The 26317-nt window shown below is 34.7% G+C and overlaps 1 protein-coding gene and 1 pseudogene across 2 annotated transcripts in view; one reads left to right on the top strand and one right to left on the bottom strand.

Annotated features, from left to right (window-relative positions):
- Positions 1–26317, bottom strand: part of pug (pug C-1-tetrahydrofolate synthase, cytoplasmic) — a 629281-nt gene that overhangs the window by 221203 nt on the left and 381761 nt on the right. The gene's annotated exons all lie outside the window — the stretch shown is intronic.
- On the top strand, positions 10423–20687 carry LOC137498586 (NADH-ubiquinone oxidoreductase chain 5-like; annotated as a pseudogene).

Raw genomic sequence — 26317 nt, 5'->3', positions numbered from 1 at the left:
GTAGCAACACTTTACCTAACACATCTCCAAGCATCTCTCAGTCAACCCAACCTCATTCAAAACAGGAGCGTGCGGATTGGCTATCGAGCGGCCGATATGTAAATTAGTGATTTCCTGTGTTCCTCCACAATGATGAATAATAATCTTCAGCCTATACTTCCATGCTGTACCCCAGGTTTCCAAGCCACTTGCTGCAACACTTTCAACTGACTTCATCTGTCTTTACCAATATAGTCAGCGTTTCCCACGTTGCACTATCTTAAGCAATCTACACTGCTATGTTATATGTATAGACTTTTACCCAAACTAAAAGGTATACAAATATAATGGTACACATGTTCAGTACTCTCTAACTACAAATTCTACTTGTAACACTATGTTCTTACATCTTAACTTAAACTTGCATGATATTCACTACTTTATATTAAAAAATTATTTTACAAAGATTTCCTAAGCTAAAATCAGGTCATACTTGTGACTGTTACAGTCTAATATATCCCCAGAAATCTTAACAATCCCAGCTGCCTTTCTACCTTTCAACTGTTTTTTTTTTAATTTTTTTTATATTTTATTTTATTTTATAAATGTCTTTATTATAACAGGCAAATTTCAATATTTCACCAGTATTAGTTGCCTCTTTTGTCAGGACATTATATTTATATCCAACTACCGTTACATATTGCTGACTGAATAGTTCTGCCTGCTGGAAGTTCTCACATGTACACTACTTGTTCATCCCTGGAATGTCCTTACTGGAACTTGTTTCTGCCTTATATCTATACATATCCTTTCATTGCTCCCTAAATTTCATATTGGCTGCCAGTTATGTTTAGCATTATGTTACCCTTAGCTAATTTTTTCACCGAATCCAATTTTCCTAGTGAGCTGCTCCAATCTCTCCTTACTCCCACAACCATTCTTAACTTTCTTTCTTTCTAATCTGCACTTCCATCTTTATCTCTTTAGTTCGCTGTTATAATGTGTCCTTAATATTCCTTACCACTTTTAAAGGTACATATCTGTTTTTACACACCTCAACAATTTATTTAAACCCATTCTACAGACTGTATACATATTTATTTACCATTTTCCACTGATCATATTTGCTATTGAAAACTTTCCCCACACCCCTCTTATCAGCCACATGGTATTGCATAATAGTCTTACATTTATGACTATCCTTTCTAACACATTTAATTTTAATTGTGACAAACACAGCTTCATGATCACTTATAACATCAATCACTTCAGTTTCCCTACAGAGCTTATCTGGTTTTATCAGCACCACGTCTAGAATATTTTCCCCCTGTAGCTTGTTCCATCACTTTCCGATTCAGCTGTTCTTCCCATAATAATTTATTCGCTACCTGTTGGTCATGCTTTTTGTCGTTCACATTCACTTTTCAGTTAACATTTGACAGGTTCACATCACCCGCCACAATAACGTTATTTTCTGTGTTGTTTTCCACATAACTAATTATCTTATCAAATATATCTGCATCAGAATCAGCGCCAGCCTTGCCAGGTCTGTACACCTCCAAAACATCATGCAGCCTATTGTCTTTAGAGATAAGTCTTACATCTAGAATTTCATGTTCCTCATCCGTAACTTTTTCGTAGCTTACAAACTCTTCTCTCACCAGTATAAATATCTGTCTCTACAATAAACAGTCCAGTTACAAGTGATTACTTTCATTTTGACCATATTGACATTCAATTAATAAATGTTAAACAATTAATTTATTGAAACCACCTATTCAATACTAGTAAAGTCTTTAGGACTATAACATTGTCATTATATTAAGTTTAATTATGGTACATGTTTCGCCTGTCATTGCAGGCATCGTCAGCCATGAATTCTAACTCCATGTCAGAGCTCTGAGTGGACGCTTACTAGGATTATTCTAAAACAATGTTTTTTATAACAATTTGCATCGGAGTACAAGAACATTAGGTCATATTGAAGTGAACAAGATGTTCTTGTTTAAAAGTTCAAATGCGACATCCAATATAAATAATATTAACTGTCAGGCAGTTCAGTTTTAGGAAAGGTTATTCCACTGAAGCTCAACTTGTAGGATTCCAGCAAGATATAGCAGATATCTTGGATTCTGGAGGTCAAATGGACTGTATCGCGATTGACCTGTCTAAAGCATTTGATAGGGTGGATCATGGGAGACTACTGGCAAAAATGAGTGCAATTGGACTATACAAAAGAGTAACTGAATGGGTTGCTATATTTCTAGAAAATAGGTCTCGGAGAATTAGAGTAGGTGAAGCTTTATCTGACCCTGTAATAATTAAGAGGGGAATTCCTCAAGGCAGTATTATCGGAACTTTATGTTTTCTTATATATATAAATGATATGAGTAAAGGAGTGGAATCGGAGGTAAGGCTTTTTGCGGATGATGGCTCTATAGAGTGATAAATAAGTTACAAGATTGTGAGCAACTGCAGTGTCACCTCGAAAATGTTGTGAGATGGACAGCAGGCAATGGTATGTTGATAAACGGGGTTAAAAGTCAGGTTGTGAGTTTCACAAATAGGAAAAGTCCTCTCAGTTTTAATTACTTTATTGATGGGGTGAAAGTTCCTTTTGGGGATCATTGTAAGTATCTAGGAGTTAATACTGTATAAGGAAAATCTTCGTTGGGGTTGATTGTAAATAAAGGGTACAGATCTCTGCACATGGTTATGAGGGTATTTAGGGGTTGTAGTAAGGATGTAAAGGAGAGGGCATATAAGTATCTGGTAAGACCCCAACTAGAGTATGGTTCCAGTGTATGGGACCCTCACCAGGATTGCCTGATTCAAGAACGGGAAAAAATCCAAAGGAAAGCAGCTCGATTTGTTCTGGGCGATTTCCGACAAAAGAGTAGCGTTACAAAAATGTTGCAAAGTTTGGGTTGGGAAGAAATGAGAGAAAGAAGATGAGCTGCTCGACTAAGTGGTATGTTCCGAGCTGTCAGCGGAGAGATGGCGTGGAATGACATTAGTAGAAGAGTAAGTTTGAATGGCGTTTATAAAAGTAGGAAAGATCACAATATGAAGATGGAATTCAAGAGGACAAACTGGGGCAAATATTCATTTATAGGAAGGGGAGTTAGGGATTGGAATAATTTACCAAGGAAGACGTTCAATAAATTTCCAATTTCTTTGAAATCATTTAGGAAAAGGCTAGGAAAACAACAGATAGGGAATCTGCCAGCTGGGCGACTGCCCTAAATGCAGATCAGTATTGAGTGAGATTGAAACCCTCATGTGCCGGTAATGAGAATGGCATGATACGAGTGGGATTTAAAACATCTGTACATTTTTACAGTCTATTAGGAGATTAACTTGTACTAGAACTATTCTTAAAAACTATTTTTTTTTTTTCCCCCCACAATTTACACTAATATAATTATACAACATATTGTGCCATTTCACTTTTCCCAAGCAGGTCTAATTGGAACAAAAATGGAGTTTGAGCCATGAAAACGTCATTGGTAAGGCGTCAGAATATTCCTACATATCAAAGGAGTACTGTTTTCGTCAGGTACTTGATGAGAAAGGAGCATAGAAGGCGGTGGTAAAGAAAGACGCAAGAAGATTGTTGAAATGTATTATTGGAATATTATAGCATTCGATACGCACTAAAGGTACAGAAGGAGAATCTCATCCAGAACTACTCGAGAGGAAGAACAATATCGTCTAGACGAAGTTTAAGACATTAGATAGATAAGGGTTACTGCCCATGAACTATTTTGCGAGATATCGGCGCTGAATAATATTTCACTTCGAAAATTGAAACTGTCAAATCAAAAATCAAAATCTCTTTATTTGCAAATGAGGTGTCTACCTCGGTGGCAAATGGTACACTAAAATACATTATTGTCAAGCACTAAATATTAAATTAACAAGAGAAGAAAATTTTTCCTATAATACAATATTATACAATTTACGCTAACAATGCTTTCTATTAAACACACAGCTCATCCTTAATAAATTTATATTGTTTACAAAATTCTAATTATAATATCTCCTGTACTACTTACAAATATAGTCAACTGATATACAGTATGTGGAATTGCTTCAAATGATACTATAAAACTGGTATAACATTAATATTTACATTGCATTTATTTATTTACTATTTTTTTTTTTACCCGTTCTGGATCCTAAGTAGCATAACGACCTGCTGCGTCTTAACCAGAGCCCCTTTTGCCACCACTTTTCAGAGTTTCTGAAGGGCCTTCACAGCTACCGTAGCGGTCCCAGGGCCCTCGAAGTCCCCACTGTACTTCACCCCTACAGGCAGTCCCCTACTTTGGCTGTCCAAACTCCTTAGACCAGGGGATGGAATTAATTTATTCACACACATTTTTTTTATTTACAATAACCTGCACCGGTCGAATGCCCTCTAACACTTCATTTATTTTCTCTGTTGCTGTTTATTCTCTTCTTGAATATCTGTACAGATTTTGGAAAAGGATCAAACACTACCCCTGGTAAACTGTTCCACTCCTTCACACCCTTCCCAATGAATGAAAATTTACCCCAATCGCTTCTGCTAAAATTCCTTCTAATTTTATATTTGTGGTCAGTCCTGCCGATATAATTATTTTCCAACTGAAGCCTCTCACGGATATCTCCCCATGCTGCTTCTCCTGTATAGGCTCTATATAATCCTGTAAGTCTAGTTTTCTCCCTTCTCTTACTTAAAGTTTCCCACCCAAGTTCCTTTAACATTTCTGATACACTACTCTTTCTCCTGAAATCCCCTGTTACAAATCTTGCTGCTTTCCTCTGCACACTATCTATTTCTTTTATTAGGTATTCTTGGTGAGGATCCCAAACACTGTTTGCATATTCCAATAATGGACGAACCATACTCAAGTAACTTTTTTCTTTTAATTCTTTGTTGCATCCTTTAAGTAGCCTCATTATGACATGTAATGATCTGTATGCTTTCCCAACAATGTCATCAATATGACCCTTCCAGTGCAAATTACTTTCAAATCTCACACCTAAGTATTTGCACTTGCCATCTTTTGGGATAACTACCTCATCCAAAGTATATTCAAATTCAGTTTTAAAGCTCCTGTTTGTAAAAGTTGTAACAGTTGATTTGCCTCCATTAACCTTCATATTATTTTCTTCAACCCATTGTTGGATACTTTCAAGGTCCCTTTGTAATTCTGAACAATCCTCAATGTTGTTTATTTCTCTGTAAACAATTATGTCATCTGCATACAATCTTATTTTTGATGTTATATTGTTCCCTAAATCATTTGCGTATATTAAGAAAAGTAACGGACCGATTATACTACCCTGTGCAATTCCCTTCCAAACTTTCTCTTCCTGCGATACATTATTTCCTACTTTGACTTTCTGAACCCTTGAATTTAGAAATACTTTTATCCAACGTGTAACCCTTACGTCCAATCCTATTCCCTCCAATTTCTTTAATAATATTCCATGTTCCACTCTATCAAAGGCTTTGGAAAGATCTATGGCTATGCAATCTAACTGACCTCCTGAATCCAACTGATCTGATATGTCCTGCTGAAATCCCACCAGTTGTGCCTCACAAGAAAATTTCTTTCTAAATCCATACTGGCTCCTCATGAACCAATTTTTATCATCACATATCCCTCTGATGTACTTCGATATTAAACTCTCCAGAATTTTACAAACTATACTGGTCAGGCTGATTGGTCTGTAGTTCTCTGGTTTCCTTTTATCACCCATTCCTTTATAAATTGGTATTATTATAGATTCCTTCCATTCCTTTGGTATTACACTATTATTTATGACATAGTCAAAGAGAAATTTTAAATAAGGCACTATGTACCACCCCATTGTCTTTAATACCTCCCCAGTAATTTGATCACTTCCTGCTGCTTTTCCTTGCTGAAGCAGTTGGATTTCTCTGAAAATATCTTCGTTTGTGAATGAGAAGCTTCTTGTTTCCCTCTGTCTCTCTCCCTCTCTATCTTCTGTTTCGGTTTCCAACTCTTGACAATCATCGACTGAATCTCTAAATTCTCTACTAAATAGGTTTGCTTTCTCAGTATCTGTTAAATAGTGTTCACCCCCTTCTCCCACCATTGTAGGAATTTGGACTCCTTTTCCTTTTTGATTCCTGATATATGAATACAGTCCATACAGAGTAAAAAGACTTCCGTACTACTACATCACAATATCTATATAAAACGAAGTGTTAGCCGGTATAATTGACTTTGAGAGGCTACATAGCAGTGATATCAGCATAGCGAAAGAGAAAAGAAAAATGTTTACTATCAGAGCTCAATTGAAATATTCGTAGATACATTACAAGTCTTAGAATAACCCGATCATTTTTAAGAAGCGGTATTCCCATATGATATATCTATATATATATATATATATATATATAAAATAGGAGTTTTGTCTGTACGTTGCTCAGAATTTGAAAAGAATGTTATTTCTGTATCGGTCATGTCCATAGTAACAAGAAAATGCATTTTTTTACTTTTCCGTAATTTCTGTCTGTCTGTCTGTCTGTATGTATGTATGTACACGCATCACGAGAAAACGGCTGAAGAGAATTTTATGAAAATCGGAATGTGAAGTCTGGTGATGAACCGCTACAATCTAGGCTATAAATTATTTTAATCACGCTGAGTGAAATGGTAGTTTAGGGGAAGGCCTGAAATTTAATTCTCAAATAATTATGTTATTAGTGGTTGTGTCTTAATGAAAATCGCTAGACAAAGATGGAAAATAAGTCGCTACAACATAGGCTATACCCACTGAGAAAAATGGTAGTTTAGGGGAAGACCTAAAATTTAATTGTCAACTATTTATTTTATTATTGGTCGTATCTTCACGAAAATTGGTATGCAAAGTCGGGGAATAGGTCGCTATAATCTAGGCTGTCAATAATGTTATTCGCAGTGAGTGAAATGGTAGTTTAGGGGAAGGCCTGAAATGTAATCTATATATATCAAATAAGAGTTTTGTCTGTACATTGCTCAGAATTTGAAAAGAATGGTATTTCTGTATGGCGACACGAGATGACGGATCCAACCCATGATGACCGGTAACCGACCGAAACTGTCCCAGAAGTTCAAAAATAGATGAGGGAAATGCCGTGAACCAAGCCTGCATGTCTAACCACCGAGACATGTGATGACAACGAGGGAATACAGAGAAAGATAAGTCATTGGAGTTATTATTGTAAATGAAATTCATTTCTTTTTAAAGTGCTATCTTAATTAATATCGTAGGAGTAATAACATATGAGAAGATGACTTTTATAAATAAGTTAGAGGTTGGTAGGTAATCATCTAACAAAGCCATCAAATCCATACATAGGAGACAGTTAACCAGTGATAATTAGGTATTCTGTTCGTAATGCTGTCAATATTAAGTGAAAAGAGGTTAAGTTTCTCCTTTAGGTGAATGATATACGACGTTGTGGTAGTCACTAGGTTTGTAGAAGAACATGTAACATGAAATTGAGTGGAAATGAGATCGTATATAAGATTTTGAGGGCTCAATAGTAAAATGTGGTGATATTTATGAATTTATTCAAGATTGAGTATACAGCAGAATAATCAGGTGAATGGTCAATGATGGCATAATAATATACGTCAGGATGAAATGAACTGATGTGTTTAAGGTAATATAGAATGTTATATGAGATGAATAATGTGAAGTGATGGTTTTATATGCGAGTAATGGTAAGAGATTATGATGAATAATGTTGGTGATATTTATTGTTTCATCGCAAGTGAAGTTTTAGTTTATTTTAACGATGATATTGTTTCAATTTGCGTATTTTTGAGATGATGGAATGATTACAATTTTCAATCGACTGTTGATACTTGAATAAGCCACATATAGCATAGAATACGACCTCAGTAACTTTCTTATGTTGATATTGTCGGTAGATCATCGAATAATTCCTAATAAGAGGGATAACATAGAAATAGCCTATTTTCATGTATTTCTTCTAACCACAAGAATTCTTACTCAGGTTAGCAAAGCTAGGAAGCTTATTTTTCTGCATTACCCAATATCACTGGTAATTTTTCTTCACAATCGAAGATTGTTAATAATCAATAGAATCTTCATACAAGCTAGATCACTTGAAAACAGCATGATCTGGTTGAATGACTGTCAGATATAGATAATAGTACCATATTATGACATACATAAGCACTTAAATCAATTAAGACTTACAACTAAGAGAACAATTTGAGTAATTTTTAGGCATTATATTTGATCATATTTTTTTCTGAAGGATATAATAACTAAATGGATTATCTTTCTCTACAAGAAGAAAGCACTAAGAATCTTGAAAGAATGTTAGAAAAGTGTAATACATGTTGAATATTTTTATGGTTTCTGAAAACATTTTCTCATGAATAACCTGTTGTCCGTAATTGAACATGAACAGTTACAATCCAGCGAAATCATTGCACTGTGAAGGAATTAGCAAGTGTTTGATGAAGGCGAGATAGATTGTAGGAACATTTTGCACAAGAGTTAATAAGATGAAAGATGTGATTCTAATTTTTGTTTGTAATACAGTCGTAAAAATCTGCGTCCAATGTATTTGATAACTCTCAATCGAGGACGTTGTAAATAATGTAATCTGATATATTTCCCTTCATTCAATTAGATGCATCTAATATTTTCAATCTAATATTTCCAAGACATTTCCAAGATGTATTATTTTTTTTTGTTTAATTTATATGACATCAAGTCAGTTATTTCTTATCTACTTTCTCAAAGAAGAATTCAACATTTAATTATTCTCCTCAAGTTTTATTTTCATTTTCAAATAAATATTGTATTGTAAAACCTAAGCACTCTTTCAATGACTTCTTAGAATAAGTGTTAGATGTAAGTAGGAGACGTCCACTACGTAGATTAGGTCTTTCCTGCAAGCATAAGCCGGCAATCTTTTCTCGAATGCGGAACCCATAGCCCATAAATTTTGAGAAACGAGAAATTAAGATATATTCGAGCTAGCTTGGATCTCATGCAACTCGACCTGGACGCGGGAATGGCGCAAAAAGAAATTGGCTTCCAACAGTGGGGCAATCAAAGAGAAAGACACCGGCATAAAGGGAATTTTACGGCTCAACGCGGGTCTTGAAGAGAAAGACACCGAGGGAGTAAATAAGACAGGAAGGTGTCATAAAAGGTCATCAACGCAATAGAGAAATTGACGCAAAATGATGGAGTAGTCGAAGAGAAGACACTGGCTCAGAAAGAAGCCGATATCCAGCATGGCGATGGAAGAGAAAGGCGCCGCGGGACTTAGTTGGGTCTAGTAAGAAATGGGTGTATGACCTGAGAATCACTGACTTTGGGATTAAAGAGAAGACAGAAAGGATAATCGGAAGGATTATGGGAATAAGTAGATGCCTGACAATAGAATGGAAAACGGGAGAAAGAAAAGATAGATGAATGAGAATAGGATAGAATATGATGATTTAATAATGTTGAAGATACCAAGTTAGGAATTAATTTCTAAAAAAAAAAAAATTATATATATATAATCATATATCAATCACAGTATTGATAAGAAATAATGTAGAGATAAGAATTAGATTATAGGGAATCATATTGCTTGAATTTCTTTTGAATTTATTCAAGATTAAGAGTTAACTAAAATTAAAATCACATCTGTTAAGCCAAACATTTCAAGATTCTTGGTAAAAAAAAAAATAAACAAGGGGACAAGGTCACTCGTGAAACCTAATCTAGGTAGTTAAGCCTATTTACAGAATATATACACATTTATAGAACATAGTTGTAAGGATATTGCTGGATGAGCTGATATATATAAAGCAAGTTTGTGGAGATATTAGAGTATTAATAGATCAATAGAGTATTTGAAAGATGTATATAGATCAACATGTCGACATTGAGCCATATGAAAGTAAAATTTGAAGAGTATCAGAAAGAACAAGAAGAGAAGTGGAAAAGAACAGAAGAAGCGATAAAGAATAATAGAGAAGAAGTGCAAAAGATGAAGGAAGAGCAAGGAGGATTGTTAGAGAAGTTGCAACAGATGATGGAAGAAATGAATAGAAAGCGTGATGAAGAAGCTAAAAGAGAAAGGCAAGAAGAGAACAGGGAACGTGATGAAAAACAAAGGGAAATGATGGAAGAAATAAGTAGTAGACAAGAAGAGAAGCAGAAGATAATGATGTAAGAAATGAATAAACACCAGAAGGAGATGAAACAAGAGATAAAGGAAGAAATGAATAAACACCAGAAGAGGATGGAAGAAATAAGTGGGAAAATGGAGGACGAGATCAAGAAAATAGGGTCAGACATGGACAAAATCACAAGTAACATGGAAGAATTAAAAGCAGAAATGAGTGGAAGGAGAAGAACAAAGAGATTCAGGAAGAAATAAATAAGATCAGAGGAGAAATGATAGAGAATAAGAACTACCTCCAGCATTTGAATGGAATTCAAATGACGAATAAAGACATAGAAGCGAAATACATGCTAGCTAGTGAGCAGATCGGTGGCAAGATAAGCATGATAAGGGATGAAATCAAGCAAAACAAAGAAGAGATGGATCAGAGAATGGGCAAGTCAGAAGAAGGGATCAAACAAATACAGAGACAAATGCAAGAAATCCGAGAAGCAGCTCAAGCAACAAAGGCAGTTATGTCGTCCTGTAGTGAGAGGCAGAAAACTATAGAGCTGCAAATAAACGAAAGGGAAGCTACGCCTATAGATATCTGTTGTTTTCCAAGTCAAGTTACAAGTAGATCTGCCTGCCCCCTCAAATATCTCCGCTTGATGAAACTTCGGATCACTTCTCGGTCTTTGTTTAATAATCCAAATTGCCACGGGTCTTTTCTTAGCTATACATTATACTGCTAATGTAGATTTAGCTTTCTCTAGAGTAGCCCACATCTGTCGTGATGTCAACTACGGTTGACTATTACGCACTTTACATGCCAATGGTGCTTCTTTCTTCTTCATCTGCCTTTACCTTCACGTAGGAAGTGGAATATACTATGGTTCATATAATTATATGCACACCTGATCTACGGGTGTTGTAATCCTATTTTTAGTTATAGGAACAGCTTTTATAGGATATGTCCTCCCTTGAGGCCAAATATCTTTTTGAGGAGCAACTGTAATTACAAATCTTCTATCAGCTGTTCCTTATTTAGGTATTGATTTAGTCCAGTGAGTTTGGGGGGGATTCGCAGTTGATACTGCTACTCTCACTCGATTCTTCACCTTCCATTTTGTTCTACCATTTATTGTTGCTATAATAGTTATAATCCATCTCTTATTCCTACACCAAACAGGGTCAAATAACCCCTTAGGTTTAAATAGAAACTCGGATAAAATTCCATTTCATCCTTATTTCACCTTTAAGGACATTTTTGGGTTCATCATTATAGTTGCCATTCTACTATTATTAACTCTTCTCGAACCTTATATACTAGGAGATCCTGATAATTTTACTCCCGCTAATCCCCTAGTTACACCTGTTCATATTCAACCCGAATGATATTTCCTTTTTGCATATGCAATTTTACGATCTATTCCTAATAAGTTAGGTGGAGTAATTGCATTAGTAATATCTATTGCCATTCTCCTCATTCTCCCCTTTACTACAAACAATAAATTCCGTGGAATCCAATTTTACCCAATCAATCAAATTCTATTTTGATCTATAGTTTCTATTGTCATCCTTTTAACATGAATTGGTGCTCGACCAGTAGAAGACCCTTATATTCTAACTGGCCAAATCCTCACTGTCCTATATTTCCTTTATTACATCTTAAATCCTTTAATTTTTTATATTTGAGATAACCTAGTGAATTAGTTATTAAGCTTATGAAAGCATATGTTTTGAAAACATAAGACAGAAGTTCAATTCTTCTATTAACTTTACTAAATTAAATCCATTAAATAAGTAAAGAATGTATAAAAACCCTTAACCCCAGGAAAAATAATAAAAAATTTAGTGATAAAGGCAAATAAGCCTTCCATGCTAAGTATATCAATTTATCATACCGAAATCGTGGGAGAGTTCCTCGAACCCAAACAAATATAAAAGCTAAAAAGGTTAACTTAAAAAAAAAAAATTGATAAGACATCTCCACCTAAAAAAATTACACAAAATAACATTCTTATAAACAAAATACTAGTATATTCAGCTAAAAAAATTAATGCAAATCCACCACTTCTATATTCAACATTAAATCCTGAAACCAATTCAGACTCCCCTTCTGCAAAATCAAAAGGAGTTCGGTTAGTTTCCGCCAAACATGATGAAAATCATGCTAACATAAGAGGGAAGGTTAAAAACATAAATCATACATAACCCTGAAGACTCATAAATCTTATTAAACAATAATTATCTACCAAAAAAATAAATCTTAACAAAATCAATGCCAATCTTACCTCATAAGAAATTGTTTGAGCAACAGCCCGCAACCCCCCTAATAGTGTATAATTAGAATTTGATGATCACCCCGCAATCATTACTGTATATACTCCTAAACTCATACATACTAAAAAAAATAAAATTCCCAAATTAAAAGTAAATAAAATTGTTAAAAAAGGATAAATTATTCAAGTCACCAAGGCCAAAAATAATCTAAAGACAGGAGAAAAATAATACATTAAATAATTTGATGCTACAGGATATGTTCCCTCCTTAGAGAATAACTTAATTGCATCAGCAAAAGGCTGCGGCAACCCAATAAACCCTACTTTATTGGGCCCTTTACGAATTTGAATATAACCTAAAACCTTCCGCTCTAATAAAGTAAGGAAAGCCACCCCAATTAATACACAAATAATCAACATAACAACTCCTAACATTCTTATTAAAATCTCCGTTAACAATACTACCTGTAATACTCTTACATTTTTGAATTCTAAATTCAATACACTTCTCTGCCAAAGTAGTACTTAGTGTTTATCATCTATATCAAAAATTATTTTGAATATTTGGTCCTTTCGTACTAAAATATTCACTTATTATAAAGATAGAAACCGACCTGGCTTACGCCGGTCTGAACTCAGATCATGTAAGGATTCAAAAGTCGAACAGACTTATTAATTAAACTTCTACACCTAATCATATTCCTTAATCCAACATCGAGGTCGCAAACTTTCTTGTCGATATGAACTCTCAAAAAAAATTACGCTGTTATCCCTAAGGTAACTTTATCTTATAATCGTTAATAACGGATCAAATATTCATAAATCAATGTTTATAAAACAAAGAGTTATTCTTATCTTTGTGTCACCCCAACAAAATACGGTAAAATACATATTAATAACACCACCAAACAAAATATATACAATTCCATATAAAGATCTATAGGGTCTTCTCGTCTTTCATATTTATTTAAGCCTTTTGACTCAAAAGTTAAATTCTATTTATTACATGGAGACAGTTAATGTTTCGTCAAACCATTCATTCCAGCCTTCAATTAAAAGACTAATGATTATGCTACCTTTGCACGGTCAAAATACCGCGGCCCTTTAATTTTACTATCAGGGGGCAGGCCCGACCTTAAATTCATCCCAAAAGCGCACGTGGAAGCTCCAGTATCTGGGTCTATAATTTTGGCAGGTGTATTATTGAAATTAGGGGGATATGGACTATTACGTGTTTATACAATAATGGTTTCTTTGGGATTAAAGTATAATTACGTTTGAGTTGCCATTAGTTTAGTAGGGGGCGTGTTAGTTAGTTTAGTATGTTTATATCAGACGGATCTAAAGGCTTTAATTGCTTATTCTTCGGTTTCTCATATAGGGATTGTTCTGGGAGGTTTAATAACATTAAGAGTTTGAGGGTTTAGAGGAAGCTACACGCTTATGATCGCTCACGGGTTATGTTCTTCTGGTTTATTTGCTCTAGCAAATATTACATATGAGCGCTTAGGAAGACGAAGAATGTTAGTAAGTAAGGGTTTAATGAATTTTATGCCTTCGATGGCTATGTGGTGATTTCTTCTTAGTTCTTCTAATATGGCTGCGCCCCCTTCTTTAAACTTAATGGGGGAGATTAGTTTATTTAATAGATTGGTTGCTTGATCATGAGTGTCTATAGTTATATTAATGTTATTATCATTTTTTAGAGCAGTATATACCTTATATTTATATGCTTATAGCCAACACGGTATGATATATTCTGGAATTTATTCTTGTTCTAGCGGCTATAGTCGTGAATTTATTTTACTCTTACTTCATTGACTACCATTAAATATTTTAGTATTAAAGGGGGATTTATGTATATTGTGATTGTGTTTAAATAGTTTAAAGTAAAAATGTTGGTTTGTGATACCAATGATGTGACTACTTTAAACCATTTTATGGTCATTATCTATTTGTTTTTTAAGTTTTTTATTTTTGTTTATTGTAGCAATAATTTTGATATTTATAGGTTTTTATTTTATTAGATATGATTTGGCGATTTTTATTGAATGGGAAGTGTTAAGTTTGAATAGAAGTTCAATTGTTATAACCTTTTTGTTTGATTGAATATCACTATTATTTATAGGGTTTGTATTGTTTATCTCAGCTTTGGTAATTTTTTATAGAGATGAATATATACATGGTGATTTGACTATCAATCGATTTATTATTTTAGTGTTAATGTTTGTATTGTCAATAATATTTTTGATTATTAGACCAAATTTAATTAGAATTCTATTAGGTTGAGATGGATTAGGACTTGTTTCTTATTGTTTAGTTATTTATTATCAAAATGTTAAATCTTATAACGCGGGCTTATTGACAGCTTTATCTAATCGGATTGGAGATGTCGCATTGCTCATAGCTATTGCGTGAATAATGGCATGTGGGAGTTGAAATTATGTATATTATTTGGATTTTGGTAAGGATTCTTTTATTATAATATTAATTAGTACTATAGTGGTACTGGCTGCTATAACTAAAAGAGCTCAAATTCCATTTTCTTCTTGATTGCCAGCGGCTATGGCAGCTCCAACTCCTGTGTCAGCTTTGGTACATTCATCAACATTGGTTACAGCAGGGGTTTATTTGTTGATTCGGTTTAATAGAGCATTTGTGGATACCTGATTGTCTAAATTTTTATTACTTATAGCTGGACTTACTATATTTATGGCGGGCTTAGGGGCTAATTTTGAATTTGATTTAAAGAAGATTATTGCTTTATCAACTTTAAGACAATTAGGTTTAATGATAAGAATTTTAGCTATAGGGTTTCCTAAATTAGCATTTTTTCATCTTTTAACACATGCGTTATTTAAGGCTCTTTTATTTATATGTGCCGGTTCATTAATTCATAATATGAAGGATTCTCAAGATATTCGGTTTATAGCAAATATTTGTAGTCAAATACCACTGACGGCTGTTTGTTTTAATATTTCTAATCTGGCGCTTTGTGGTATACCTTTTTTGGCTGGATTTTACTCGAAGGATTTAATTTTAGAAATTGTTAGATTATCTTATATTAATATATTTAGTTTTTTTTAATATTTTTTCTCTACAGGGTTAACTGTATGTTATTCTTTGCGATTAGCATACTATTCAATAACAGGTGAATTTAATTCTACATCATTTCATCCACTAAATGATGAGGGATGAATTATGTTGAAGAGAATATTAGTGTTAGTCATGATAGCAATTTTAGGGGGCTGTATATTAAGTTGAGTCATATTTCCATCACCTTCTATAATTTGTTTACCAACTACTTTAAAATTATTAGCTTTAATTGTAAGAGTGTTAGGGGGTTGATTTGGATATGAGGTATCTAAATTTTCTTTATCTTATAACTTATTATCCTTAAAGGTATTTATAGTATCTAATTTTTTAGGGTCAATATGGTTTATACCCTTTATTAGAACATATGGAGTTAGTTATCTACCTTTATTTTTGGGGAAACAAGTTTTTAAAACTATGGATCAGGGCTGAAGTGAGGATTGAGGTGGTCAAATGATTTATAAACAATCTGTTCGATACACTCAGATGGTTCAGGGTTGGCAGAATAATAGAATTAAGATTTATTTAATTAGTTTTGTTTTATGGGTGATTATGTTGATTATGTTGATTTTATACTTAAATAGCTTATGTAGAGCACAACACTGAAGATGTTGGGGAAGTTTGTTAACTTTTAAGTATTTATAAATATAGTTATATTATTTATACAATGAAAATGTATTGTTTTATTTTAAACTATATAAATGGAGAAATGTTAATGGAATTAAACCATTAAAATAAAAAGTTAGCAGCTTTAATTTGATCAACACATTTCTTTAATTGGAAATAAATTTCAATAATATTATTAACAGTAATATACCTCTATTTTGGTTTCAATTAAAGTAAATAAGGATGTAATACATCTAAGATCAGGTCGAAACTGATTGCAATTTATCGCTTCTTATTTAAGGTAGATTGACAAATCAATACTTTTTGAGTGCAAATCAAATGTTATAGTTAACTACAACCCTAAGATGCTCATTCTAAGGCCCCCTGGTTTCATTCGTGATATAAACCTAATAATAGGATTAATAGAAATATTATACTAATAATTGATCATGATAAGATATTTGATCAATTTATAATAATGATAACGGGAAGAAGTAAAGCAATTTCTACATCAAAAATAAGGAAAATTACGGCAATTAAAAAGAATCGTAAGGAGAAAGGGAGTCGGGCTGAGCTTTTAGGGTCAAATCCACACTCAAAGGGGGAAGCTTTTTCTCGGTCATTAATGGTTTTTTTTAGAGAGAATTGAGGCCAATACTATAACAATTGATGCTAGAATGACTGTAAATGAAGAGACGATAAATATAATTCAGATTATTTATTTTGAATTAATCAATCTTTTTGATTGGAAGTCAAATGTACTTATATACTAAATAAATAATGAATTATCTTCCTCATCAATAAATAGAAATATATAAAAATAATCATACTACATCAACAAAGTGTCAGTATCATGCAGCGGCTTCAAACCCAAAGTGATGGTTGATTGAGAAATGACATATTAAATGTCGTAATAGACAAATTAATAGGAAGGTAGTTCCAATAATGACGTGGAGTCCATGAAATCCAGTTGCTACAAAGAAGGTTGATCCATACACAGCGTCACTAATAGTAAAAGGAGCCTCAATATATTCGTAGGCTTGGAGAATAGTAAAGTAAATACCTAATAAAATTGTGAAAAACAATCTTTGTGTAGCTTGACTATAATTTCCTTCTATTAAACTATGATGTGCTCATGTAACAGTTACTCCTGAAGCAAGAAGAATAGTGGTATTAAGCAGGGGAATTTGGAGGGGATTAAAAGGTTGAATTCCTAAAGGGGGTCAAAGTCTTCCTAGTTCAATACTAGGGGAGAGACTTCTGTGAAAGAAAGCTCAGAAGAAGGAGATAAAGAAAAATACTTCAGAGATAATAAATAAGATTATACCTCACCGTAATCCTTTACTTACTGGTAAAGTATGAAGGCCCTGATATGTTCCCTCTCGTGTAATATCACGTCACCATTGAATTATAGTTAGAGTAATTAAAGTTAAACCTAGAAATAAGAGGGAATTGTCGTATTGGTGGAATCATTTAATTATTCCTATAGTAGTTGTTATAGCTCCAATAGCACCGGTTAGGGGTCAAGGTCTTGGGTTAACTAAATGATAAGGGTGATTTGAATGTGTTACCACTGTTTTTAACAAAGTTTTTGCAAAGAATGATGGTACTCTAGTTGTTCTTTTAAGTGTGCATTTTAAAAATATTTCAAAGAAATTTTGTAGAATGTAACCAAAACAGTCGCACAAACATTTTCTTAAGATTCCTCAGAAGGTAAGTACTCTGTAGTATTCAATGTATTCAGTAGTGATATTCAATAGTGATTTTACTTTCAAGTTATTATTTTTAGTAAGACGCTACAGCTGAAGAAGTCTTCCAGTAAGACAAAGCATATACCGTATTACGCTTAGACATTAGAATTACATGTATTTCCACTTGTGAAGTGATGTGTATTGATTAGGTGGACACTTTAAATAAAATAAAGTTCTTAATCAAATTACATCAATATGGACCATTACAATTAAATTTGTCAGTTGTAATATATTGCTTAGTCGAGCAGCTCGTCTCCTTACTCTCAAGTCATCTCAGCCAGTGCCTTACCCAGGAATATTTTATGGGGGTGTGGGCTCATAAAATAAAAGCTATAGGAGCAATAAAATACCCTGTGGATGGGGTGGTAGAATACACCCACGGTATCCTCCACCTGTCATAAGAAGTGACCAGAAGGGAAAACTGGAGCTTTCAGTTTGAGAACATGGGTTAGCAATCACGGTTCCCATAGGAGAGTCTGAGTGTGTCGATTTGAATTGTGTGCTGGAAGTACCAAAGTAACCTCATTTTCTCAAAAATAAAAATTTTCTCCACCAATCCGATTGCACCATCGTTCTTGATGCAACACGAAGAGCAGCCCTGATTTCTTTGGTCAGTATAGTTCTGGTACACCCTGTAGTATAATTTTTACTTCATTCCTCAAGTCAGTCTGTCACAAATTATTTTTTCAAAAAACGTGTAAGGGAGGACACTTTTTTCCATAAGTACCAAGTTGTGTCTTTGGCATAATGTTTTGAGCAATAATTTGCTTATATTAGCCTCCTTGTGAGATTTTAATAGGTAAATATATTCACTAATATGCACTTTTTAAATGGGAAGAATTATACTTTCTGTTCATATAGAAGAAACTTTGGTAAGAGATAGTTAATATTTCATCAACCGATGTAATGGTGATACAATAAGTATTACTATGCAGCAAATTTAACTATGTCGTTATGTCTACTTATATATGTATAGTATTGCATAAAATCAGTTTAAAAACAATAATCATTGCACTCCAATAAACTATAACACTTCATGCACATACATAAATAATTTTTTATAATAATGTTTATTATAGCACTTCATATAGTTTATAATATGTTTCCATAAAACTTGCAGGTTTGTTGTAATGTTAGAATAAGTAACTAGGAAAATCATGATCAAACTATAAATAACAACAATTAACCAGTTAACTGGCAGTCAGAACGATGCGATGGTGAAACTTGCGATGTCTGAATTTGACATTAGACTAACAAACTTTGCTATATTTTTCCATGTATTTACTGCAAAGGTGATCCTAATTGTGGCGAAAGCATACTATAAAATGTGTATGCCAGGGAAAAGGTACACCCACACCTTTTGGGTTTCCTTCAGGCTAGTAATTCCCTTTGCGAGCACTTCTTTTCCTGCTTCTGAGTCAGGGATTGGCCATTTGCTAATTGGCTGACACAAGTAAGAATTTTACAAAATGCAATTATTGTAACAAAAATTTTAAATGTGGATATTGTTTAGAGACCATCACAAACTGTTTGAAAATAATTAATTTCTCTTTATAAGCATGAATGAGCGATAACCATTCTCGATAATATCTAGTAGGACACTAGAAATTTTGAAACTAAAAACTGAATATTTTGTTAACAAAAACAAATTTATTTTGTTTATTTACTGTAAGTTATTGAAAATTCATCATTCTAATACACCTTCCGAGTCTAACCTAGTCAGCGTTCGGTGACAGTCGTACTGAGTTGAGCTGCCGGTAGAGCCGGTGTGGAGTGTGACCGGTGAGTGGATAAGTAAGACAGGAGGGAAGAGGAAGACGATTGGTGTGGACCAATATCGTGCAGCTATTGGAAGATGGCAGGGGAGATGGAAAAGGAAACAGGAGGTAAAGCGGAAACAAGAATGATGGGCGAGATGATACTGGTGGCAGCGGTGATTATGGTACTGTTAGCCATAGGTGTGGAGGTGAACCCTGGCCCGACTTCCAGTGGTAACATGAACTGGGAAGACGTGGAGGTCATAAGAAGAGTGATGAAAGAAGTGGTGGAAGAAGTATGTCCGTTTGAGCAGATTAAAAACATGATGAAAGAACAAATGAAGGAATTTGAACATATGAGGCGTTGGATACAGGGAAAAACAGACGAGACAACGAACAAAGTGGAAATCAGTGAGAGAGAAATGATATCATTAAAGGTAAAAATAAAGGAGATGGAGGAAGACCTGGTGAAACTGAAAGCAGAAATTGAAGATAGCAACCGAGAACGTAGGAAGAAATGCTTATTTATATATGAAGTACCGGAAGACAAAGGGGAAAACAAAGTGCTGACAACCTACAAAGTTGTGGAAGTTATTCAGAAAATGATGAAAATTAACTTTAGTGAAGTTGATATTGGTGATGTGGAAAGGATAGGTAAAAAACGGGGTGATAGGCCGATAAAACTGAAGTTGTTTTCCACCTTGATGGCAGAAGTAGTGATAAGAGGCGCAGATAATATACGTAGTACAAAACTTTGGATTAAAAGAGACATGGGAAGAGAAGGGATAAAGAATATAATCACTCTGAAAAAACATTTAGTCAGGGCTAAAATACAAGGGTTAAGAGCCTATATTAAGGGTCCAATGGACAATGGACTAGAGTGTGGACAGCAAAGAAATTACAGGAAATGGAAGAGAATAGGAAGGACGAACAGATAGTTGGGAAGAGTGTGGAAGAAAGGCAAGCCAGAGACAGTAAAGTGGGTGAAGACGGACCTGGAGATAAAGAAAGAACCAAAGAAAATAAGACACTGGACCTAAGCTCACAGCAAAAAAGATTAATCTGAAAGATGTTATTTTCAAATCGATCGAAGAAGGAGCCAGAGAGGTAACAGCTGAGATGAGGAGGGAAATAAGGAAGGAAACCAGGGAGACCAGCGCTGCTATTAAGGAGTTGGTGAGGACGGAAATGCAAGATGTGACAAGAGCACAAAAACGGAGTGAAAATACGGCTGGGAGGCAGGAAGAAGAAGCAAGAGGTGCCCTAGCGAAAGGGAGAAGTTTGAGCCTAAGGGAGACATGGGGTAAGAACAAATTGGACGAAGGCATAGTGACAAGAAGCAAAAAAGGCAATCTGCAGTAGAAAGTAAATTGGTGTATACATGAGAATAGTGGAGTTTGTGTGGTATTCGTTAACTATGACAAGAGTGATTAAATAGTTAAATTCGCAGGAGGTAAAGTGTGCAGTGAAGAGGAAGAGAGTGACTGTAAATTGGATAGGTGTTAAGGATAAAGTTAATAGGTGGTGATGGTTGGTAGATAAGCTGAGGGTCCAAGTTAATGGTGAGTGAACACGCTTTCAGTTAATGTGATAAGTAGTCTGGATTCTAAAGATAATGAATATAGTGAGATAACAGAGTCAAATAGTGGCCAACAGTAAAGAAACGTAAGGTGAAAAATTGCACACCGGCACAACAGTGGAGGAAATAAGAAGCCAGGTTTGCAACTCAAGTAGAAAACCAGTGAGGTCAGTGTTCAAGGAAGAATATGCTGAGTGCGAACCCAGCCGGAAGTGATATACTCTTTGTTTAAAGTGCAGATGCAAATCTAACACTATATCGTACCCTACATAGCAATATGTTACCAATTTAGCTTTTCATTGTCAAACTGTCATACTGTCTTGTTTAAAGTGCAGATGCAAATCTGTCACAACATCGTACTCTACATAGCAATATGATACCAGCTTAGTTTCTCATTGCCATATTGCCATACTATCTTATACCAGGGACAACAGACCATTCTGCCTCGTTGCTATTTGATTATTATTATTTACATGGGTTAGATATGTTTATTTTGCAGGAATTATTATATGTGTTAGATTAAGCTGCCTAGGTTGGGCATTATTATTTTTCTCCTTAACAGATCAATAAGGCTTCAATGCTGTAGATCGGAGGAAAATAAAGGCATTTCATTTCATTTCATTTCATAATACACCTTCCCTTACACACAACATATCACACTACCACAGAAACATGCAACAGTAAATAAATCTCCTCATATTGGGTTAGCTTCAGGAAGGGCATCTGGCAGCTGTAAAACAGGGCTTAATCCACATTAGTGCCAATCCCAGGTAACTGGAAAATCAATCAATCAATCAATCAATCAATCAATCAATCAATCAATCAATCAATCAATCAATCAATCAATCAATCAATCAATCAATCAATCATCACTCACTCACTCACTACTGATCTGCATTTAGGGCAGTCGCCCAGGTGGCAGATTCCCCATCTGATGTTTTCCTAGCTTTTTTTTTAAATGATTGCAAAGAAATCGGAAATTTATTAAACATCTCCCTTGGTAAGTTATTCCAATCCCTAACTCCCCTTCCTGTAAACGAATATTTGTCCCAATTTGTCCTCTTCAATTCCAACTTTATCTTCATATTGTGATGTTTCCTACTACCTATATCTGAAATATCCACATGAACCGATAACAATTCTATTAAAAAAGTGAAAACTATCATAACAGTCTTCGCTTATAACCATCCAAATGTATAGACAATATTTAGACAATATATTTTATGTTTTCCTTTTTCTGGACTTATACAATGCTAATAAAAGGCCAATGCAAAACATTTTTATACAAGAATAACTTGGTCTGGTGTGTAAATAATTGAATAATTGTGCAGAATTTATTAAAAACATTAAAAACAAGAAAATCCTGCCAATTTTTCTGTAAATTTGTTAGCTATATTCATAGAGAAACCTTTAAAGACAGTGCAGTTGTATAGGGTAAATACAATTGCTTTATTTTCCAAAGCATTGATTACACAGTAGTTTTGATTTTATGAGTTGAATTTTTGAAATTTGCTGTTTAAATTTGTCAAATCATTCTTTATTTTGGGGGCGGGTGAAAAAAACCACACACACACATACCCCACCCCACCCCACCCCACCCTACCCCTTCCCCCTCTGGGTATGGCCTTGATCCCAACCGAAAATTTGCAACAGTTTCTTAACACTACTCTTTTGTCAGCTATCACCCAGAATAAATCTTACTGCTTTCCATTGAAACTCTTTCAGTTCTCAAATCAGGTTAACTTGGTGAATGTCGCATACAATGGAGCTGTACTCCATTTGGATCTTACCCGTGATTTATATGCCCTCTCCAGTACATTGGCAAGTGGTAGTGTGTGGTGATATTGATTATGTTGTGTCATATGAAATTTAAATACACACAAGTGAGCATATCTGTTATTAATAGCAAAGGTAGGACAGGCTTGTGGCATGTTTAGGAAGAACAAGATGGGATCACAAAACGATGGTTAAGAAGGAAAACAAAAGGAAGCCATTAGCAGATCAGGTTGTCCAACATACAGAAGTACCACCCAGCATACCCAGAGACGAAGAGAAAGGGTACAACTAACGCCATCTATTGGTGCTAAACTAAACCAAGAGCAGTTCCAACACATGCTGTCACCTAGATCAACTGCAGGGCATTCAAGTAACACACACAGCCTCAAAGAGCACATCAAGATGGGAGGGAACTCTAAAGTAAACAACAAATACTCAGAGAAAAATTACGCCAAACTCCAGCGAAGAAAAGAGTGACAACACAATGAATATAAAGACAATGTTTTCGAACATACTATCCCAACTGAGTGAAATGAGAAAACAGAATGTGGAATTCAGAAACGAAACCAAGAAGGATATCATGACCCTGAAAGAAATTCAAAGCTTGGACAAGAATCTACTAGATACCTAATGAATCACACTAGAAAGAAAAAAAATCAATGCAGGCAAAGCAACTAAGGAAAAAATAAAACAGAAGACATTATCCAGGCAATGCAAGAAGCAGAAGAGCGCAGACAGCGCAGAGAACGAACGAAGAAAGGACATCATTATTAAAAGCAACAAAGTCAATGAAGATACAGGGAACGAACTGAACAAATGGTCAATAAATTCTAAAGAAAACAGAGGTAGAAGAAGAATTTTCCAGAGCTACGTACATAGGCACAGATATATCCTTGAAAGTATTAGTAAGGGTCAAACACACACCTGAAAGATAAAATCTCCATCATGAAGAACAAACTCAATGGGTGGGATTGCTACATAGAACGTGATATGACCAAGAAAGAATGAGAAATCCAAGCAACACTCAGAAAAGGAGCAAGATAATTGAGAGAGAGAAAAGAAACATAGTACAGGTACGACACCAGAAGATAATGATTAATAGCAATCGGTAAACTGGCAGCCTGCCTCCCAGCAGGAAATTATGTAGATACCACCACCAGACCTAAAATCACACCACAGGCATCACCCTACAAGAGAGAACTAATAATAACAACCTTAAATGTTAACACATTGAGAACCTACGAAAGGGAAATAGAATTTAACCATGCACTAAAGGAAATAATTTGATTCTTTAGGCCTCAGTGAAGTAAGAAAAGTAGAAGAACCCAAAATTGAACAACAGAATGGCGAAATATTCTGCTACAAAGGGACATTACTAGGCTAGAAATTCATAGGCTTCATATTAAAAAATGAAGTGAAACATATGTTAAACTAAATAATTAATGTTCCTGAAAGAATAATGGCATCAATCTTACTCAAAAACTTATCCAGAACTACAGTCATCCAAGCATACACACTCACAACAACCAGAACTGAAAAAGAAATAGAAGATTTCTACGAACTGCTGGAGACTACCCTGGAGAAATATAAATCACCAACGAATCTTGTCATAGGAAAATTTAACAGCAAAGTAGGCTAGGGCACACAAGGCAAAGAAGAAACTGTAGGCCCATATGGCTATGACAAGTGCAATGAGAGAGGTGAAATATTGATCCAATTTGCACAAGAGCAGAAATTGAAAAATGTCAACTTTTTCTTCAAAAAGAAGCTACAATAGAGATGGATGGGAAAACGTAGAATGAAACCACTCAGCGATATTGATATGCAAAATGGATAATTTGTAACTAGAATAAAATATAAATGACAAAATTGGGCACCACCTGCAAAAGATTTACATGAATGAATGAATGAATGAATGAATGAATGAATGAATGAATGAACTCTTTCATCCAAGGTGAGGGCCATCAGGCTGATGAGGCTCGAAACTTGCTTTATTACCTTACCTGCTACTATTTAACTCTGAAAATAAATTTTGGTAGCATGCCAGGTTTTTCCTTCCTCCTCCAGTAACAGATTTACTGTAAGTCTCACTACAAGAAGTTACTCCTGAAATGAAATAAAAAAAACAAATCGTGTGCCACACCAAGCTTCCAGGCTATGTTCATGGGATGTCATATTTTCTTCCCACTGCGTGATTTCCCAATTCTTCAGTCTCTTTATTACCCTTAGGTTTTCTGCCACACTGAATGAACACAATCTTTTACCATTCATATGTGCACACATTTTACGAATGGTGCACTACCACAGTTATAAATTCAATACAAAAGATTACAAACACGTGTCATGGCACGATGTGAACACACAGAATTGAGAGCAGAAGTTTGTTGGAAGTACTACACAAGTCAAATACTGTAACTTCGGTTGGAATTTTTTTGTTTGCCATTTGCTCTACGTCACACTGACACAGATAGGTCTGATGGCGACGATGGGACAGGAAGGGGCTAGGAGTGGGAAGGAGGCGGCAGTGGCCTTGACAAAGGTACAACCCCAGCATTTGCCTGGTGTGAAAATGGGAAACCACGGAAACCCATCTTCAGGGCTGCCGACAGTGGGTTTCAAATCCACTATCTCCTGGATGCAAGCTCATAGCTCTGCAGCCCTAACCACATGGCTAAATTGCCTGGTCGGTTGGAATATGACTCAAATTAAAGGTTCAAGAGCAGAAGTTTGCCGGAAGAACAACACCAGTCAAATAACATCGTTTTTGACAGATTAGTCTTCCCATATGACGTGCACCCCACCTTTGGAAGTAAAAACAAACAAAGAAAGGTGCTTGTGGTACATGAGCAAATATGGTATTCTAAACAATTTTTTTGTCATGAGCAATTTTTCTGTATAAACAAACATGAAAGAGATACATAAGGTTTTATGTTTTAGACTACCTCTGAAGGCTTCCTTCTGCTGAATTCTTGTTTTTGTTGATCAAATTATAGCAAAGATCCTACTTGCCATTATTCCAAACTTAAATATCAAATTTCATGAAAATTCACTGATCCACTTTTCCGTGACTTAGTAACAGACTGACAACATTTAAACTGAACCTGACACGACATTATTTGTACTATCTAGCATAAAAACAAAGCATCAAGTTAATGTTCAAAAAGTACAGACCAAAAGACAATCCTTTATATAGATTAAAATATTTGTGTGTGTAATCATTAGATTTATAACTGAGAAAAGTAACTACAGTGGACGCCGTTTATTGTAATCACAGATAATGTTATCAACCGCATTATATAATCACTTTTATGAAGTCCTGTATGGACAAATACTGAATCATT

The sequence above is a fragment of the Anabrus simplex genome, chromosome 2 (assembly GCF_040414725.1).
Source record: "Anabrus simplex isolate iqAnaSimp1 chromosome 2, ASM4041472v1, whole genome shotgun sequence".
NCBI classification, from domain to species: Eukaryota; Metazoa; Arthropoda; class Insecta; order Orthoptera; family Tettigoniidae; genus Anabrus; species Anabrus simplex.
This window is presented reverse-complemented; position numbering and strand designations above follow the sequence as displayed.